The sequence below is a fragment of the Tupaia chinensis genome, unplaced genomic scaffold (assembly GCF_000334495.1).
Source record: "Tupaia chinensis unplaced genomic scaffold, TupChi_1.0 Scaffold000366_1, whole genome shotgun sequence".
Lineage (NCBI taxonomy): Eukaryota > Metazoa > Chordata > Mammalia > Scandentia > Tupaiidae > Tupaia > Tupaia belangeri.
The window spans coordinates 2,254,860-2,272,646 of NW_006159863.1; the positions used below are offsets into that span (position 1 = coordinate 2,254,860).

At 35.8% G+C, this 17,787-nt stretch overlaps 1 protein-coding gene across 4 annotated transcripts in view; it reads left to right on the forward strand.

Moving 5' to 3' along the window:
- The window catches only part of ADRA1A (adrenoceptor alpha 1A), a 104,167-nt gene that overhangs the window by 42,922 nt on the left and 43,458 nt on the right, over positions 1–17,787 (forward strand). The window lies entirely within an intron of this gene.

The following is a 17,787-nucleotide window of genomic DNA, read 5'->3' on the forward strand; positions in this document are numbered from 1 at the left end:
CCCTAACCTCGATGCCACCTGCTAGCCTCCGCCCCCCCCCCATTTCCCTCTTTGAGAAGAGCCAGAGATAGGACTCACCAGGGACTAGTTTTTCAGGTCAAAGCACACTCCCACTGGGGACCTGTCTTGATAATCAATCCCATCAGGTGGTGCTCCAAATAGAAGGAGATAAGTCACTGCCTATGCCTAGTCCAGCACCAACTCACTGTGAGGACAGAGCCCCGCAGGTGGTAGAGTGTGGAAGGAGGACACTGTACCATGTAGCACTATGAGCACGTGTCACAGAGAGGTGCACACTTTGAAGAAAGGCTAGCCACATTTTTTTTTTTGCTTCTTAATACTGCCCCTCCCTCATTTCATTCATTTCTTGCTGATGTTTGCTCTTCTATTTATGCCTGCAACAAAAATTTGCAGGTCGTAATCGAGGGCAGGGAAAATCTCTTGGCCTGTATCCAAAACATCCCTGAGTTATTAGATTAGCTAAAAATATTACCTTAGAATATATGTGAAATGTCTTCAGAGCAGTTTTCCATATTTGTTTTATTCTGCTTCAACCCTGTGAGAATTATTGTAATACTCATTTTGTGTATCTATACATCTGTGCTGTCCAATATAGTGGTCATTAACCATGTGTGGCTGTTTAAATTTAAATGAATTAAAACTGATTAAAAACCAGGACAGTTCCATGGCCTAGTGGTTAAAGGTGTCAGATCCCACACAGCTAATCATGTGATTTGGATCCCAGCCCTGGTGGCTTGGAAACCCACCGGGCATGTATGCATACATGTCTAAAAGCCTGCTGGGGTGGATAAAGGGAGAAGGAATTACAGCATGACTATGACCCACTGGGGTGTTTTCTTCCACTCTGTCAGTCTGTCTTTGGCTAGCATGTACATCCCCTGGAAAATAAAAATAAAAGAGAAAATTAAAAGCATCATCTTCCCAGTCATACTATCCACATTTCGAGTTCTCAGTAGCCAATGCTAAGCACTTGTATGTGTACTCTCTAGCCCTCAGAAAACTTAATAAAACAGTCCATGAAGTTAGTACAGCTTTACAGATTAAGAAGCAAAGCCTTGGAGAGATTTTTCTTATTCATCAAAATCACATACAACTGGATAGTGGTGGCTATTTGGTAGTCTGGCTCCAAAATCTCCTCTATAAACTATCATGCCACACTATACTCCTAATGAAGAAATAGTAACAAAAGGTGCTTACAAGATATGACTAGTGACTTCTGCTTCTGGGAACAGGAAATAGACGTACTTTTACAACTATTCCTCCCACTAACACAATTTAAAACCTTGGATATTACATATAAAGTAAATGTAAGAAGATTCTAAAAGATGGAAAGAAGGCAGATTGGCTAGAGAGCTTGAGACTGGAGAAATGATCCAGTGATAAGTTCCCTGGATTTTTTTTTTCCTCATACACCACAGAGTTGGTGCTGAAGAAGTCAACAATCCAGAAACTCACACAAGCCCAGGCAAAAATCGTACCAACCAAGGCCTGCTTTCTCTAGCCAGAGGACCTGGAGGAGTGCAGACAGAGAAGACAGAAAACTTTCAGACAATAATTGCTCTACTTCAGTGAAGTAGAGGAAAAACTGGTCCCACCCCACCCATGCCAGCAAGGCTGAAGGGGGCCCTACTTCCATCCTTACCTGGCTGTAACGAAGTACTTAATCCCCCCACTAGATGGTATCAAAGAAAGTGTAGTGGGAAGTTGGGACTTTTCGACAATAATCGCTCTACTTCAGTGAAACATCACAGGAAAAACTGGTCCCACCCCACCCATGCCAGCAAGGCTGAAGGGGGCCCTACTTCCATCCTTACCTGGCTGTAATGAAGTACTTAAACCCCCCACTAGATGGTATCAAAGAAAGTGTAGTGGGAAGTTGGGACTTTTCATTCCCACCAGTGGTAAAAAGGAACCCCAAAGCATCCCTACACCATAGTATGTTAAGAGACCACCTGGAAAGTCTGGACTTCCTTGCCTATCTAGCAGTAACAAGGCACTTTCTCTCCTCCCAACCAGGAAGGTATCAGTGGAGCTAAGAGGGGAGTGGGATTTCCACTTTCACTGGGCAGTAATAGTGAGCTCCTCCTCTCAGCTGTCAATGGAGGCCAAGTGGGAACCAGAGTTTCTACACCCACCTGGCAGTAGCAAAGCAGCGCTCACCATTCCTCTGCTGGAGTGGTATCAGAGGAAGTCCACTAAAATAAATATTTAAATAAGCTCCAGAGTCTCATAACATGATACCCAAAATGTCCATGTTTCAAAATACCATATCAAGAGCCAGAAAGGTCACAAACAGAATGAGAAAACACAATGAATTGATGCCAATACTGACATAACAAAACGGTTAGAATTATCCAACAAAAATATTAAAGTCATCATAAGAGTCTTCAATGAGCAATTACAGATATACTCAAAATAAATGAGATAAAAGGCTCAGCAAAAGGAAAAAAAGTCTCAGCAAAGAAATAAAAGATATTCCGGAGAATCAACAGAAAATGTTAGAACTAAAAAATCCAGTTACTAAAACTTTAAAAACTCAGTGGATGGAGTCAAAAGCAGAGTGTAATCAACAGAGAAAGGAAATCAGGTATCTGAAAGAACAATAGAAACCATTCAACCTGAATAATAGAAAAATATTTTAAGAAAGTTAGCATAGCTTCAGAGACCTGTGGAACTATAATAAAAGCTCTAACATTGTGTGACTGGAGTTCCAGAATGAGAGGAGAAAGGTTGAGCTGAAAAAGTACTTGAATGAGAGGAGAAAGAAGGCTGGGCTGAAAATTTTCCCTAATGTGACTAAAGACATGAAACTTACCAATTTAAGAAGTTGAGTAACTCTTAAGATAAACACAAAGAAATCCACACCAACTTTAGGAAATTCAAAAACTCAAAGAAAAAAATCTTGAAATTAGTCACAGAGAAATGACAAATCACTGAGAGGAAGAAAACCACTACAATAACCGCAGAAATCTCATCAGAAACCATAGAAGCCAGAAAAGAATGGTGCAAGATTTTTTAAGTGCCAAAAGAAAAGAACTGTCAACCCAGAATTCTGTACCCAAACCAGCAAATGGCATGTTGGTTAAGGTGTTGGACTCCCACATGTCCCACAGCAGTTCAAGTCCCAATCCTGATGGCTTGTTTTCTCACTTTCTCTGTGTGTGTGTGTGTCTCCTATCTCTGTCTCTCTCTCTCTGGTGTGCACACATGCTCTATAGCATACTTAAAAATAATAAATAAAATAAATATTTTTTTAAAAAAGAATTCTATATCCACTGAAAATGTCCTTCAGGAATGACAAAATCAAGACATTCTCAAACAAAGTAAAACTAAGAGAGTCTGTCATTAGCTGATCTACCCTTTAAAACAAATGGTTAAAGGAAGTTATCTAAATACAAAGAAAATTATTAAAAAGTAAACTTGGAACACCAAAAACGAAAAATTACAGTGAGCAAATATGGAAATAAATACAAGACTTTGCCTCTTACCTTGAGAACTCCAAGTTATGTTTGGTAGTTAAATTAAAAAAATATAACACTGCCTGATGCAGCTCTCAGTGTATTTAAAGGAAGCATTTAAGATAAAATTATGTTGGGACCAGCAGTTAGCGTAATGGCTGTGTCGCTGGATTCCCATGTAGTAGACCGCGTTTCAAGTCCCGGACCCAGAGGCTTAAACTCACGCCAGGCGCGTGGGCGTGCATGCCCAAGATCCCAAGAAGAGAATGGAGGAGAGGGGATTGCGGGGTGGCCATCCCCCCTGGGGGGGGGGGTGATTTCTCGCTTTCTGTCTCTCTGTGTCTCTCTGTCTCTCTCTGTCTTTCTGGCGAGCGCACGTGCCCTATAGCAAAAACTTCTCCAAAAATAAATAAAATTATGTTATAAATAGGAGACGGTAAAAGGACATAAAGAGAAGTAAGGCTTCTTTACCAAACTGGTCAACATCAAAGTTATGTGTGTATGATGTACTTATCTACAGTAACCACACCAAAAGAAAGTCTAAAAAGAAATACATACATTCACAAATACTGTACGGTATTCTTTATAAGTTCAAAAACTCACAGGAAGGCAGGAACAAAAAGAGTAACAATAACAGAAGAGCAAACACAAAACAAAACAGCAGACTTAAGCCCTAACACATCCAATAATCACATTAAATATACATGAGCTATATATATACCCACTAAAGTAAATTTTAAAAACATGAACTAGTTATATGCAATTCACAAGAAACTCACATGAAATATAGTGATACATGTTGGCTAAAAGTAAAATGATAGAAAAAAATATGCCATGTAAACATTAATCAAAAGAAAATAAGAGTTCCATATAAATATCAGATAAAGGAGACTTCACAGTATGGAAGTTACTGTCAAGTAAAAACCCAACTCACCAAGAAGAGTAAGTGTGAATACACAAAAAAGCTACAAAATATGTGGAGCAAAATCTGAAAGAACTAAAAGAAACAGATCCACAGTTATACTTGGAAATTTCAACATCCCTCTTTCAACAACTGATAGAGCATCTAGACCAAATTCAGCAAGCATATAGAACTCAACAAGATTATCAACCAACAGAATTTAATTGACATTTATAGATGGGAACTTAGTTTATGGAAAAATGAAATAAAAGTATGAGTTTATTTTGTACTAAAAAATTTTGAAACTCATGGATGACTTTTCTATCATACATATTTTTTCAGGGACTTTTTTAATACCTGTTGTAGAACACTATCCAACAAGAGCATAGTATACACTCTTTTCAAGTGCCCGTAGAACATACATTATGGTAAATCTTACTTTAAGCTATAAAGTATACATCGAATCTTTAAAACAATTAAACCATACATATGGTCTCTGACAACACTGGAGTCAAAGATAACAGATAACAGGGAAAAGTCTAGGTACTTTGGTTTTTTGTTGTTGTTTTTTGTTTGTACTTTGAAACGACACATTTCTAAATAATTCATGAGTCAAGGAAATTTCAGTGGAAACCTTGAAAATACGTTGAACTGAACAAAAATGAAAATGGAACATATTGAAATTTATATGACACAGTTAACACCGTGGTAAGAGAAATTTCTCATATTAAATACATTCTCAAAATGGAACTATCTCAAAAAAATTTTTTTAATCTAAATCTCCTATTTAAAGAAATCTTTAGAAAAGAAGAGCAAAATAAACGCAAACAAGAAAAGGGGGTCAATATGAAAAATAAGGGCAGAAATCACTGAAATTTAAGAGATAATCAATGGTATTAAGAACTTGCTCTTCGGGGCATAGAGGCTAAAGAGGCTGAATCCTACATAGCTGATTGCATGGTCTCAGACCTGGAGGCTTGAAAATCAAGCAGGATACATGTATGTGCATGCTCCAAATCCCAAGAAGAGAATGGAAAAGAAGGGATTGTGCTTGGCCATCATCCTGAGGAGTGATGTTTCTCCCTCTCCCCTACTCACCATGAGCTCATGTACCCTATAGCAAAAAAAAAAAAAAAAAACCTAGCTGTTGGAAAAGATCAATAAAATTAACATTTACCAAAACTGACCAAGGAAAAAGAGAGAAGACATAAATTATAAATGTCAGATCAAAAAGGAATATCACTAAAGACTCTGTAAATGTCAAAAGGATAAGGGAATTCTGTGAACAACGTGACAACTCTGTACGCATCAGTTTGACAACTTAAATGAAAGAGATTAATTTCTCAGAAAGTGTGAACTACCAAAATTTTCTCAAATAGATGATTTCATTAGCTCTCTATTAAGGAAAGTGAAGTCATAACTTACAAAATGCCAGAAAAGCAATCTCCAGGCTCAGATGGCCTTACTGAAAACAGTTCTTTGTAACTTTACTATAGGGCATATATAGAGTAGTCTCTTCCCCTCTCTTCTCCTCTTGGGATTTTGGACACACATGTGCAAGCACCCAGATGTTTTGCAAACCACACACAGCAGACCATGTGGGATCCAGCCGCCTTAACCACCATACCACCAGCTGACCCTCTGTATTATTTCTTACATATCTGTGTGAATCTAAAATTAATTGAAAATAAATTTTAATTTTAAAAATTGTGGAGCTAGCCCCACAGCCTAGTGGTTGAAGGAGTCATATCCCACATGTCTGACCACGTGGTCCAAGTTCTGGATCCAGCAGCTTAATAACACAAATGTATGTATGAGGTATGCCCCAAATCCCAAAAAGATGGAAAAAACGAAGAAGGAATTGTGGTGTGATCATGCCCCAGTAGGCTTTCTCCCTCTCCCTCTTTGTCTTTCTGTCTTTCTGAGGCAAGCACATGAGCCTTCTGGCATTCTTTTTTTTTTTAATTCCGGCTCATTTTATATACCCATTGCATATATAAACTGCGTGTTTCCAAAATCTCCGGGTAGTAATGCTGATTTTGTTTTCTAACAGTGTTCATACATTGGTATGTACATGTGAGGATATGGGTGCATGTGTCCACAGATTCATGGATTAATAAGGTGGTAGCACAGAAGCAGAAAATATTTGCAAATTTCAAGTATACAATAATATTATTAGCTACAGTTGCCATGCTGTACATTAGATCTCTGGAAAATATTCATTCCACACAACTAAAACTTTGTGGTTTTTCACCAATATCTCCCCATTTCCTCCATTCTTCATTCTAGCAATCACCATTTGCTCTCTGCTTTTACGGTTTTTAATTTTTGGATTTCACTTATACATAAGTGAGATTATACAGTATTCCTCTTTTGTGTCTGGCTTATTTCACTTGGCATAATGTCCCCCAGTTCATCCATGTCGTGCAAATGGCAATATTTCTTTATTTTATAAGGCTGAGTAATATTTACTACATGTATGTATCACATTTTCTTTATTCATTAATCTGTTGATACACGTAAGTTGTTTCCATATCTTGCCTACTGGGGATAAGGCTGCAATGCACATGAGAGCACAGATCTCGCTTTAAGATCCTAATTTCAACTCCTTTGGATACATACTCAGAAGTAGGATTGTTAGATCAAGTTGCAGTGTCATTCTTCATATTTCTTAGGAGCTACCATACTATCTTTCATAATGGCTGCTTGTACTAATTTAAATTCCCATCATGGCTGCTCATACTAATTCACATTCCCACCAACAGTGTGAGAAAGGGTTCCCCTTCACGTGCTCAGCATCACTTGCCATTTTTTGTCTTTTTGATAATTGCTGTCCGAACAGGTGTGAAGTGGTGTCTTGTGGTTATTTACATTTCCATGATGATTAGTGACATTGAACACTTTTTTATACAGGTGCTTACCATTTGTATGTTGTCTTTGGAGAAATGTCTTTTTCAATCCTTTCCCTATTTTCTTTATTATTTTTATTTATTTATTTATTTTTATTTGCTTTAGGGCACATGCACTTACAGGAAAGAAAGACAGGAAATGTAAGAAAGAAGGCTGCCAGGGCTGGGACTCGAACTGTGGTAGGCTATGTGGAAGTCCAGCATGTTAACCACCACACTACCTGCCAGTCCCATTTCTCTATTTTTTAAAATATATTATTTACTCATTTTAATTTACATTTTATCATGTCTTTACAGTACACTTTTCTTTTTCCAACACCAATACCATGCATGTCAGTCAAGACAAGGATATTACTATATACATTATCATCAGCAAAAACTTTGTCTTTTTTTGTCAATTAAGCATACTTTTTCCCATTTTTTTCCTTCCCCTTTCCCCTCCCTCCCTTTCATACTAAGCTTTCCCTATTTTTTTTTTCACATTTTATTGATTCAAAAAGATCTTAAGGTATGGACAAAGCTAGAATCTAGTGACAAATGCACTGTAATTTTTCTTGTGAAACATTTTTTTCTCCCTCTCTCTATTTCCCCTTTTATAGAGGTATAAACTAACTTATTTGCCAAAGAAAAAAAATAATAATAAGTTAATCTCAATTTGGCCTATTATTTGCAAAAAGCCCCGTAAGAATTCAATTTCAGAATCAAGGCAACAGATAATTATCGAATTATTGAACTTATGCAAATAACCATTCTGCCACAAAATAAGAATGCTCACAAATATTTTTCAATTGCAAAGAGGCGAGGAAGGGGGAAAAGTTTATGTTTCAATTTAAAAATTCTTTTTTTTTTCTTAACAAATTCCTGAACCCAACAACCCAAAAGAAAACAAAAATCCTTAAATCTGGAAGACAAAGCATAGAAGAAATCAGTAATGTTTTAGAAAAAAGCCATAGAATTCTATTTCACCAGTTCAGTCTCCTGTAATCTCTCTTTGGTTGAATTTGCAGTGTTATTAGCTTTCTGTTAACATTCAACATTATTATTGATATTTCAGAACTTGTCCCTACCATTAAGTTAGCCTTTTGTTTCCTCTTATTTGCTATCTGTATTTAGTTTTCCTGGTATAGAACTCCCTTCAGAATTTCTTGAAGAGCTGGTCTGGTGTTGGTAAATTTTCTCAGGTTTTGTTAATCTGAGAATGTTTTTATCTTTTCTTTCCACATGAAGGATAATCTTGCCAGATACAGTATTTTTGGTTAAAATTGTTTTCAACTTAACACTTTGAATATATTTTCCCATTCTTATCTCACTTGCATTGTTTCCAACAAGAGGTCCCACGTTAGCCTGATGGGAAATCCTTTGAAGGTAACTTGACATTTTTCTCTTGCCAATTTTAGTATCTTATCTCTATCTGTGGTTTGGTCAATCTGGCTATGATGTGCCTTGGGTTGATTCTATGCAGGATCCTTTGTATTTCTTGAGTCTGGATATTTGAATGTCTCTCTAGGTTTGGAAAGTTTTCTTCCAGCATTTCACAGAATGGATTATCAATGCCCTAATTAGTTTCTTCACCTTCTGGGCTACCAATTATCTGGATATTTGGGTATCTAATGGTATCTAGTATTAATCGTATATTATTCTCATTTTTTTAAATTATTTTCCCAGTCTTTTTGGTGAATTTTTCTAGGTCAGAGGTTCTATCTTCTACATCTGAGATTCTATCTTATGCATGATCCAATCTGTTTTCAGTACTTCCAAGGGAGGTTTTGATTTCCTATATTACAGCCTTCATCTCTAACAGTTCCATTTCATTCTTTTTTTATGGTGTGTATTTCCTCTTTCAGATTGTGGAAGAACTTCCTCTCCTCCTAGAACTTGTCTCTTTTCTCCCACATTTTCTGGAGTTCATTGTCTCTCTTCTCTTGCATTTTTGTTAGCTTCGTCACTATGAATATCCTAAATTCTTTATCTGACATTTCCATTTTACTGTCTGTGGATGATGAAGGGCTGTTCTTTCTCCTTGGGGCAGAGATATTTTCTTGATTTCCCATATATCTTGTACCTCTGCGGTGGTGATTTCTGGTCATCTGATGGGTTACACGTTTCTTCCTACCTTCTGGCTTTTTGCTGGGTGTTGGGCCAAAAGGAGAGGTTTGGGCAGAGGCTTTTTCCGGGTAAAGGGGTAGGTCCAGGCCCACCTCAGATGCACATGTATTCTGGCCTTTCACTGGATGTTGGGCCAAAAGAAGAGCCCATTTCCCAATTTTCTTAAATCAGGCTATTTTTTTTTCCTTGTTATTGAGTTGTTTGAGTTCCTTTTATATTTTGAATATTTACCCTTTATCAGATTTATGGTTTCCAATTTTTTTCTCCCATTCTATAAGTTTTCTTTGCTATGTAAAACTTTTTAGTTTGATGCAATTCTACTTGCCTCTTTTCACTTTTGTTGGCTGTGCTTTTGAGGACATATCAAAAATTATTGCCCAGGCCAATATCAAGCATTTTTCCTGTTTTACACTTTAAGACTTTCATGTTTAATCCATTTAGAGTAGATTTTTTTACATGATGTGAGATAAAGACCCAATATTATTTTTCTGGATGTGGATGCCCAGTTTTCCCAGCACTATTTAGTACAGACTAACTTTTCACTACTTAATATTTTTGGTAATGTGTTGAAGATTCATTGACTATAAATATATAGATTTATTTATTGGCTTTCTGTTCCATTCTACTAAACTCTTTTGTTATTTCTGGCCTTCATTATATACTAAGGTACATTCCTTCTTTAATTTGTTAAGAGTTTCTATCATGAAGGGATATTAAATTTTGTAAATGTTCCTATGTCTAGTAAGATGATATGATTTTAATCCTTCATTCTGATAACGTGTACACTCCTCTGTGGTGATTGTCAGAGCTGGTGTTTTGTGAGAGTAGGGTGAGGAATGAAAACTTACATTCTACCATCTTGCTGATGTCGATCACTAGATTCTATTTAAGAGATTTCAAGGAACATAAGTGACTTTACAGAAGAAACAGATGAATGAATGAATTCTGTCTTTCCCATTCTTTTCTACTTAAATAATAATAGTATTTATTTGGTAAGATAACTGTGAAAAATTATAGGATGTATGTAGAAATGTTAACCGCAGTGCTTCGCACATGGTTAGAGGTGTTTTAAAAAAAAAAAATAAGTATTTTTCTTTGTTCAGAAAAAGAGAAAGGCACTCCCATCATACTGTGACCCTCCCCCGAACCCTAGCCTGCCAAAATCACGGCACATGCATGCACACCTGGCATGCACAGACCATAGGACACAAATCCAGACCCTTCCCATAAAGGCTCAGCATCTTGGTTTTGTATCAAGGCTATAAGATGAGCTGAAGAAAGGGCCGTTTTTCTGTACTTTAAATCAGTTTTTAAAAATATATGAAGAAACTCATTTATAAAATTTTCTGAGCCTACTTATTGTCTGTGTATGGGAAGTGACAGGTGTAGATATTTAAAAATTATTTCAGGACATTTGAAAATAAAGACAAAAATGTTAACAAGGTTGTCTTTGAATAGTGAGCTATCAAGGAATTTTTTTTTACCTATTATTGTTTCATTTTTAAATGAAGATATAATTTACAGAGTAAAATTTAATTTAGTTTTGCATAGTTCTGTCAGTTAGAACAAATATATAGTCATATACTATGCCCCTAAGCAAGACATAGAAAAATTCTATCCCTACAGAAATCTTCCATGTCTGTATGGTCAAACTGTCTATCTATCATCCTTGATATCCACTGGTTTTTCTTTGTAAGAGTGCCAATTAAGTAATAGTCACATGGTTTTCAGCCTTTTGATTATGGCTTTTTTTGCTTAGCACAGTACATTTGAGATACATCTATTTTGTTGTGTGACCATTCCTTATTGTTACTAAATAGTATGCCACTGTGTGGCTATATCACAGTTTATCATTCCCAGACATTGGTGTTTTTTTCTAACTTTTGTGTCTTACAAATAAAATCACTAGAAACAGGCACATTCAGATTTCTTTTATGAATATAAGCTATTTTGTGTAAATGCCTACAAGTGAGTTGATGGTGTCAATTATCATATGATAAGTACATGTTTAATTTTATAAGAAACTGTTAACTGTTAACCTAAAATGACTGTACCATTGTGCATTTTTATAAGCAATATATGAACAATGTAGCATAGAAAATTGTTAGAATATTTTGTTTTGCTTTCAGCCCTTTTAATAAATGTGTATCAATATTTTATTGTTGTTTTCTTAAAGAATAATGATGTCAAACTTTCTTTCATTGGCTTGTCATTTGCATACTGTTTTTTGGTGAAATGAGTGTTCAAACATTTTGCCCCTATTTTTATTGGGTTGTTTTCTTATTATTGAGTTTTGGGGCTCTTATATAATCTGGATACAAGTGATTAATTGGAAAAGTAACTTGCAAGAATTTTTTCCCCAGTATGTGGGTTGCCTTTCATTATCTTAACAGGGACTTTTTGAATAGCTCATATTGATGAAGGCAAATTTATCTTTTCTAAAAAATGTATCATGCTTTTGGAATCATATGTAAGAAATATTTAACTCCAGATCATGAAGATTTTCTATTAAATTTTCTTCTAGATGTTTTACAGTTTTAGGTCTTACTCTTGAGACTATGATACATTTCAACTCATTTTTTGTGAAGAATGACATGTAGGGGACTAGTATGCCAGGAGTTTTCTCTATGTCTGCTCCACCTTCAGACATAAAGCTGAAGGTGAAGCACCATAGTGCTGCTCCATAGTGAGGGGCTCTCTTCCTTATCTTTAGCTCCTCCCAGCTGTGAAATACTGTTACTAGATTCTCAGTGCTAGTTAGATTGGTCCCAAGGCAGCAAGACATCATGCTCTCTGATGTCCAAGTCTTTGTCTTTGGCAAACACTGCATCTTTGTGTCTCAAGGGAGGAATATTCTCCGTGATCCTGCCTTTCCCCAGTCTATAGGTCTGAACCTGACAAGTATGTGCTTTCCCTCATGAAAGAGCAATCTTTTTTTTTTTCCATTCCCTTTTCCCGTTTTGATAGGGTTTCTCCAATTCCTTAAAGATGGCAGGGTTTGTTGCCCCCTTAACTTTTATGCCATAGGAAATGCAGGGAAGATAGATGCAAGTGGGATTTAATATGCTTCATACATGGCTGCCCTTACCCTTCCCAGGCCTACAATTTCTCAGGATTCTGTTTTGAGGCACTACTTTGTAGAGATACCAAAGAGCAGCTAATGGGGTATACCTTGCCAAGGAACTAGCAGGGTCTTATCATGGCTTTTCATCAAGCAATGACTAGAACATTGCCTTTCATCTGCTTCTCATTCTTCTCTATCTCTTTACACATTAAGTTTCAGCTATCTTCTTTTCCAACAGAAGTAGTTAAGGCTGCAAATTTCCAAGTACTGCTTTGGCTGCATGCTACAAGTTTTGTTATGTTTTACTTTTATTATTATTCAGTTTTCAACAGAGATCTTTCTCTCCCACAGACAGTATCTAAGCTGAAACTGTTAAGGTTCCTAGTCAGCATCCTTTGCATTGGAGACATAGCCTTTTGAAGGTTCCAGCTGGCATGCAGGGATCTATACCCAGTCTATACTCTTCCCCAGTTTTGTGTAAACTCAAGCCCAGACCTTCTGTACTAATGTTCATGAAACCCATGTCTCTCGATTGTCAAGATCAATAAATATCCATAAGGTAGGTCAGGGTCACTGTTACATTAATACTTTGGTTTTTGGCTACCTCTTGTTTTGGGCCTTGAAAATTTTTTTAAATTTTTCTTACTGTCTTGTAAGCCTAACCATGCATATAAAAGAAAGTTTCTCAAATTCTGTTGATTATGTCTATGTATTCTCTTGGAAATTATTTTTGTTTTGGGGAAAAGTATTCTATTTTCAAAAATGGGAGTTTACGTGTGATCTTTAAGTACATATTTAAGAGTGTTATTGTGCCATTTTATACCATATATTTGTCCCAGTATGTCTTAGTAAAAATTTAGTCATGGAAATTTTTGACATTTTGACCCAGATGTCAAGATAATATTGACCAACAAAATTAATGAAATGTGTGTCTTTCTAAATTATTAAAATAAATTAAATATATAAGGTTGTTATCAGAGGAGGAGTCTATTCAACAGGGAAGTTCAGATTTTAAAACTTTTCTTATAATCTGAAATGTGAAATTCACCATTAATTTAGATTTTACTTAGTTACATCCATTAAAATTTCAGTTCAAGATATGAAGAGGTATTTTAATTTTAAAGGATTTGTTTAAATGGCAAGGACTATTGTCACATAAAAATGAAATGTGTTAATACTAAAAGTTCCAACAAGTCAGAAAAATATATATAAAAAAGTTAAAGGTCTCTAAAACCCTACCATCCAGAAACAACTACCATTATCATTTGGCCAATATAAATCTAGACATTTCTCTAGATGAAAGGATAAATGGATGAACCACTAGATGGAGGGAAAAAATAAGGTTATAATACACATCATATATCTTTTTATTTTAAAGAAGGATTAAATTTAAATTACTTAACAGAATAAAAATCACTAAAGCTTAATACAAGAAATTATTTCATTCCAGGAAATTTTTTTTCAACATAGAAGATAGCAATCACTAAAAGTACTTCTTTAAAGGCTGAGAAAAAAGATTATGAAAATCTTATTAAGCAGCCTCTTTATTTGTTAAGATAAGCTGGCTTCAAATTTATACACAATAGTCTAATTTAAATTTGGCAACTAATTCATTACTTTAAAAAATATTGTGCTGGCCAAAAGAAACACATCTGTAGGCCATGAAAAAGAAATTGCCAAGCTTGCTTTATTCTGAGGATCACTGGATTGGCTTTTCAAGACCATGTAGCTTGTAGAGAAATCTTTCACCTGCTCCAAGTCAGATAGAAAAATGTCATTGTTTAACATCGTCCTTCATTTTGTACAGGTTTTTTTAGTTCAATCCTAAAAGACTTTTATATCTGAAATTGTCTTTTGTTTCTGATATCTTTCTTTCCCAGTGGCAGAAAACTGTTATAGCAATAGGCAATAAAATAATGAAAAGGATACAGAATGCCGACTTAACAATACTATTCAACTGATTACCTTCCAATAAGGTAAATTTGGCACCTTGCCAAAAATGAAGCTTGTGTGAGTCCCAAGTCCTTGGAAAGAAGCAAGCATAAAATGGAGACCAATAATGTAAGATAGTGACCTGGGATCCAAGCCAACTATTGGATAGTTGAATGGATGGATGGATTCTTGTTTGGATTAATAGTTGGTTGGATAAATGCAAGAGTAGTTAAAATTCATCTCAGTACAGGTTTATTTGCAAGTGGGATCTTCATTAAGTTACTTTTTTTTTTTTAAGGAGAAAGTTCAATGAGGTAGAAAGGGGAGTGGGTTGGGAAAGAAGAAGACACAAGAGTACCAAATAGTTATTTTGCCTTCTTTCCAATCTTGTTTAAAGACCAGTCTTCTAATGTCCCTGAAAATAATTGTACCTGCTCTTTTGGTGAGTTAGATTAAGTTGCCTGCCATGGTCATAGCAGAAGGAAGCAAATATTTATCACCGTTTGTTCTTTTATAATAGAACAACTCTCACTGCTCTGAAAACTAATGAAGAAATTTCCTCTAGTATGTTTTACTAATACAATAAATACATTTTTCCTTACCTGTCCCTTATTTTGCACCAACAAGAAGAATATAGCTTCAATTAGTGCTGAAATATTATAGTTAAGACTATAGCAGGACCCTAAGAATTGCAGGTAGATCTGTCTTTATCGGCATTAAAAAAAAGATTTTAATTTTAAAAGGCAACCCTCATTTTGAATGTATTGAAAACTTGTATCAACAGAAAGATGTTTATTTTATAATTTGCTAGTACTGAAAAGATCTGTTTCCCACTTAAAAGCTATCTCCTGAACCTTACTGACTCCTAAAATTTCCTAATCAAAAAGAGATCCTTTTGTTTACTATAAATATGCATGCATTATCAAGATAAAAGTATCATTATTATTTAAAACTATTTGGGCCATGAAGTGGCATGGCATTTAAGGTACTAGACTCTGGCATGGTGAAGCACAGTTCGAGTCCCAGATCCAGTGGCTTGAAAATCATACCGGGTGTATGTGCATGCATGCCCAAAATCCAGAGAGGGGAGTGGAGAAGTGATAGACATGTGGTCACCCCTCTGGGGGATAATTTCTTACTTTGCCTCTCTATCTCTGGTGAGCATACATGTCCTATGGTAAAAACTTGAAAAAAAAATGAAGAAAGAAAAACATAAAATATAAAACTAAGTATTAGTTATGACGTATTATAATTTTTTCTGAGTAGATATGGGTTGACAGCATGGAGAAAGTATGGGAAAACCTCAGGACAAAAACAGGAAAGAGTTGCCATTGCTGGTGGTGGAGGCAGAAGAAGAGGAAGGGGCAGGCCTGAGAACATCAAAAACAGAAATGACATGATCTTGCATACTTCTGGGTTCATCTGACCAGACCAGTTTTCATAGCTTCACCATCGTTTTCTTCCATATGTGTGTGTGTGTATGTACATATGTATCTATATACATATATGTGTATATATGTGTGTTTATATATATTTTATATATATATATATATAAAATATATATAATTTATCAAGTCCACCTTTAAAAAAAAGGCTTATATTTGCCAAAAGATACTTATAAGACTGACCATAGCTGCTTTATTTGGAATAACTCAACAACGGAAAATAATGCAAATGCCCATCATCTATTAGGTAAATACGATGCTATATTGCTACAGGAATATTATACAACAATAAAAAGGGAAATACATACTGATGCGTATAACAAGGTTGCTAAGTTGTTCAGATATAATGTTGAGTGGACAAAGTTGGATACGAAGGAATACATACTGCATGACTCCATTTATATGAAATTCAAAGAAGATAAAACTAGTGATAGAGATCAAAGAAGTTGTTACCTTTGCAGGGGCTTTGATGGGTAGGGAGTGTGAGGGAGCCTTCTGAGTTACTGGAAATGTTCTGTGTCTTAATATTTGGCCACTTCACAAATTTTAAGGTAAATTTCAATGTTTTAAATGTAGAAGAAATGTGAAAGCGCATCTCCACTTAGATGCTCCAAAAGGTTAAAAAAGATTTGGTGAATGGGCTCTAAATATTCTGAATATTAGTGACAATGACTGAAGATGGATTGGTATAAAGATCAATTTGTCTTTGGCCAGCGAGATGGTCAGCTCCATAATGGGTAAGAACTAGCTTTCTATCTCTTTTGTTTCTCCTTCAAGAACCTGACACAAGATGATGATGAACACAAAATGCACCCAGAGACTGTTTGTGTTAGTGTTTGATACAGAATATCTTTTTTAAATTACTTATTTAATTAATTAATTCCATTTGTTATTATTACTTTTTAATTCTGCCAGAGAGAGAAAGATAGAGAAAGGGAAAGTGAGAAAGCAAGCCACCAGGTTCAGGACTCAAACCTTGGTCTGCCATGTGGGAATCCAGCACCTTTAACAATATACCACCTGCCAGCCCCGATACAGAATATCTTGTATGGGTTTGAAGCATTTCCTTCAAATTCACCTTTTTATATTAATTAACTACAAAAACTGGTTGAACACAGAAGCACATTTGTGGGAAATGATGAAAGAAAAAAGGTCATCCCAGATGAATTTTGAAATTTTTTTAAGGAAAATTTTCAGTGTTGATTAATCATAGTTGAAATCATGGCAATTCTCTTTATTTTACTTCCCAGCTACTTAGGATCAGTTAAATAAAAAGTATATTGTTAAAAAAAAATAGTTGCAAAAACTGTCCAATGAAGATGGGTTCTAAGGGAAACGGTTCTACAGGAACTGGACGTGTCTGAGTTGAAGAATGGGTGATCTAAAGTCTATTCTAAGGCCTCTGTGCCATTTTTCTAATAAACAAGCTAATTTTATGCAAGCAAAATTACTAGGCATGTTTCAAGCTGAAACATACGAGAGCAGTATAAAACCAGCAGGTGGTGCGGTGGTTAAGGTGTTGGACACTCTCACATGGTTGACTACAGTTCAAGTCCTGGACCTGGTTGGTAGTGCTCTCTCTCTCCCCCCCTCCCTCCCTCCCTCCCTCTCTGTGTGGTCAAATTAAAATGAATGAATAAATAAAATTAATCTTTAAAAATTGTGGTGGTTAAGGTGTTGGACACTCCCACATGGCTGACCACGGTTCAAGTCCTGTTCCTGGTTGGTAGTGCGTGCTCGCTCTCTCTCTCTCTCTCTCTCTCTCTCCCCCTCCCTCCCTCTCTGTGTGGTCAAATTAAAATAAATGAATGAATAAATAAAATTAATCTTTAAAAAAAAAGAGTTTTCCTTCTTACATGAGTTATTTCAAATATCCCCAAAATACTCAGTTGTCTTTAACTGAGTTTCTTGGAAAATTCTTCACCATTTCTTTCCTTAGAAGAGTGGTGGA